Below are 3878 nucleotides of genomic sequence, written 5' to 3' on the forward strand. Positions count from 1 at the left end.
TTTTTTTTTTAAAAAAAAAACCCTTTGCTCCTCTGGAAAGCCCTCAGCAAAAAATGAACGATGGAGATCATTGCACATCTTCACCATGGAAAACATGTGATATTGCAAGAAAGAAATTTTGATCCAGAAATGTAAACTAAATCTCAATGCACAGGAACGTTATTTTCAATGCTTACTTAATATCTGGAGTTTTATTATCCGGAGAATTAGAAGGATTTTTCTTCAAGCACTTCTGGGCTGTCTGTGCCACGGGGAGAATCCTCTGCCTCTTTAATAATCTCTCCAGCCCTCAACAGTGCAGCGCAGTGTGAATAAGCGTTTTAGAGGCTCTGGGTGGAAAATTTCAGGGTGCCATTTGACCTTCTTAATCAGCTGCTGTCTCAAACGTCCTGATTTCGAGATCCCATGACTCCTTCTCTCATGTTTTCGGCAGTCCATCTGGAGTATCCATTCTTGCTTTCTTCAGCGCCTTTTCTTTGTCCCCGTTAAGATCCTCGCCAAGTTTCTCCTCCCTTTATCTCTCCCAGCGATGCTGCGGAGAAAGCCCTCTGCTTCTTTCCAGGAACTGATTGCAGGAGAGTTGTTCTCCACAAGTCTGTACTGCCAAGCATTGATATTGTTGTTGTTTAGTCATGTCCGACTCTTCATGACCCCATGGACCAGAGCACGCCAGGCACTTCTGTCTTCCACTGCCTGCCACAGTTTGGTCAAACTCATGTTAGTAGCTTCGAGAACACTATCCAGCCATCTCGTCCTCTGTCGTCCCCTTCTCCTTGTGCCCTCCATCTTTCCCAACATCAGGGTCTTTTCCAGGGAGTCTTCTCTTCTCATGAGGTGGCCAAAGGATTGGAGCCTCAGCGTCAGGATCTGTCCTTCCAGTGAGCACTCAGGGCTGATTTCCTTCAGAATGGAGAGGTTTGATCTTCTTGTAGTCCATGGGACTCTCAAGAGTCTCCTCCAGCACCATAATTCAAAAGCATCAATTCTTTGGCGATCAGCCTTCTTTATGGTCCAGCTCTCACTTCCATACATCACTATGCCAAGAAGAGCAAACACAGGGCTGATCTGAGCGCTAACTGCTGCCGACACAGGGAGACTGCTTCTTGGGTTGAAAAAAACAATCACCCAAATTTGAGCAGACTACACTTTGAGTTCATGCGGACAGTCAGGGTGCTGTGTCCAAAACCAGCTTGTAAACCATCCACACAGCAGCTTTCTCAGCCCCCAGCCTCACATTAGACATTATATTTGAGGGGAGGGGTGAAAGTGCTTTCTTATGTCCTACCCAGTCACCCCAGGGCAGGATGAATTTATTAAAACCCTCTTTCTTATTATTCATAATGCTACAACTTACAAAACCCTTCCCCTTAGTAGACGGCATGGATAACACCAGTAAGGTATTTAATTATGTTGTAAATAGGAGAGTTAAGCACTTTGAAGTTTTATTTATTGCACAGTTAACTGTGATATACGTATGCATAACTGTTTATCCGTCTAGATTGTGTATCTCTATTAGGCCTAGTGATGAAGCTTTGTAACTTTGGATAGAAAACTGGTTTGCTTGTTTTTTCCCTCCTTGCTGTGCATGGGTTACACAACACAACTTTTTTTCATGGGACTTTGGGATGGGACATGCTGAGATTAATCCCCAAGGCATTAATTTATCTATGTCGTATCAGCTTTTGCTGTTAATTTTCCATATTAAAGCCAGTCTAGCTACCTATTACTGGTCAATAGACCTCTGTCTAGGTTATAATAAATAAATTGAAAGCTAAGTGCTTGCTAAACACTGAGATGTCCGTGTGGTATTTTTTTATTTCTATTTTTTCAGCCCGCTGCACCATGTTGTAGGTTTATTAACCATCCATTATTATTTGTTTCTGGTGGGTGTTACATGACATCACAATTGTTATTTCACACTATCCAATGAACCACTTTACCCAACACTTTCCTAACTGCAAAAATTCCCCAAATAAGAGGATTTGTTGAGTGCCAAATCCACGATAATTGTGCAACCTGGCCTGGCTGCTACGAGCTAGAATTCCCACTTGCAAAATAGCGACAGTCTGGAATTCCCCTTTGCTCGACGATGTTCTCAATGATCTTTTTGATCACAGACCCTAGGACTTGCCGATCAGAAGGTCGGAGGTTCGAATCCCCACGATTGGGTGAGCTCCCGTTGCTCGGTCCCTGCTCCTGCCAACCTAGCAGTTTGAAAGCACGTCAAAGTGCAAGTAGATACCGTATTTTTCCTTCTATAACATGCAGATTTTTTTCTCCTAAAAAGGAAGGGGAAATGTCTGTGCGTGTTATTGAGCGAATGTGTGGTCCCTGGAGCCAAATAGTGCAAGGGGAGGCAAAAAAAAGCAGGCAAAAATCAAACCGCGCGTCTCCTAGAAGGGAAACTTGAAAAGAGGAAGCGGCTGCTTTCCGGCATTCTGCTTCAGGGTCTTACTGCCCACCCATCTCTGTTTCCTTGCTGTGTTTGCTCAAACGGAACAAAGAGCAGGGAAAGCCCCTCCCCTCCAGGCAAGCAGAGGGGAAAGCTGAAAACATGCAGGAGGGAGAGAGAGAGAGAGAGAGCGCGAGCTGGCTGGCTTGGGTGGGTAGGTGAGGGAAAACTTTTGCCTTCCTTTCCTCCCTACCCCTCTCCTGCATTCTTAGCCAGCTGCTTCTCTGCACACCCCTCTCCTGCTCCTTGTCCCTTCTGTGTTTTTCCTTCCCTCCCCACTTAAAATGTGGTTAAAAAGCATGGATCCACATGGATCCTCAGGATCTTTGCATTCAGTCACCCCAAATTCACCATCAGATCACATAGCATGTCCATGGCTACAGCCTGCCCCCCAAAAATCACACACCCACTGTTGCCTGGGGCTGCAATGGTGCAAAAATGTGGTTAAAAAGCATGGATCCACATGGATCCTCAGGATCTTTGCATTGGGTCAGCCCAAATTCACCATCAGATCACATAGCATGTCCATGGCTACAGCCTGCCCCCCAAAAATCACGCACCCACTGTTGCCTGGGGCTGCAATGGTGCAAAAACGTGGTTAAAAAGCATGGATCTACATGGATCCTCAGGATCTTTGCATTGGGTCAGCCCAAATTCACCATCAGATCACATAACATGTCCATGGCTACAGCCTGCCCCCCAAAAACCACACACCCACTGTTGCCTGGGGCTGCAATGGTGCAAAAACGTGGTTAAAAAGCATGGATCTACATGGATCCTCAGGATCTTTGCATTCAGTCACCCCAAATTCACCATCAGATCACATAGCATGTCCATGGTTACAGCCTGCCCCCCAAAAATCACGCACCCACTGTTGCCTGGGGCTGCAATGGTGCAAAAACGTGGTTACAAAACATGGATCCACATGGATCCTCAGGATCTTTGCATTGGGTCAGCCCAAATTCACCATCAGAGCACATAGCATGTCCATGGCTACAGCCTGCCCCCCCAAAATCACGCACCCACTGTTGCCTGGGGCTGCAATGGTGCAAAAACGTGGTTACAAAACATGGATCCACATGGATCCTCAGGATCTTTGCATTGGGTCAGCCCAAATTCACCATCAGAGCACATAGCATGTCCATGGCTACAGCCTGCCCCCAAAAAATCACGCACCCACTGTTGCCTGGGGCTGCAATGGTGCAAAAACGTGGTTACAAAGCATGGATCCACAGGGATTCTCAGGATTTTTGCATTGGGTCACCCCAAATTCACCATCAGATCACATGTCTGTGGCCACAGCATGAAACACAAAAATGATACATCCACTGTTTCATTCAGAATGTTTTTTCCCTTGTTTTCCTCCTCTAAAAACGATGTGCGTGTTATGGTCAGGTGCGTGTTATAGAGCGAAAAATACGGTAAA

The 3878-nt window shown here is 45.9% G+C and overlaps 1 long non-coding RNA gene across 1 annotated transcript; it reads left to right on the forward strand.

The window, feature by feature from the left end:
* Nucleotides 1–2627: 2627 nt before the first annotated feature.
* LOC307216552 lies at nt 2628–3878 on the forward strand. Its single transcript, XR_013839142.1, has 3 exons — nt 2628–2975; nt 3144–3283; nt 3452–3878. It is a non-coding gene; the product is annotated as an uncharacterized lncRNA (long non-coding RNA).

This window comes from Podarcis cretensis (assembly GCF_951804945.1).
Source record: "Podarcis cretensis genome assembly, chromosome: 5".
NCBI classification, from domain to species: domain Eukaryota; kingdom Metazoa; phylum Chordata; class Lepidosauria; order Squamata; family Lacertidae; genus Podarcis; species Podarcis cretensis.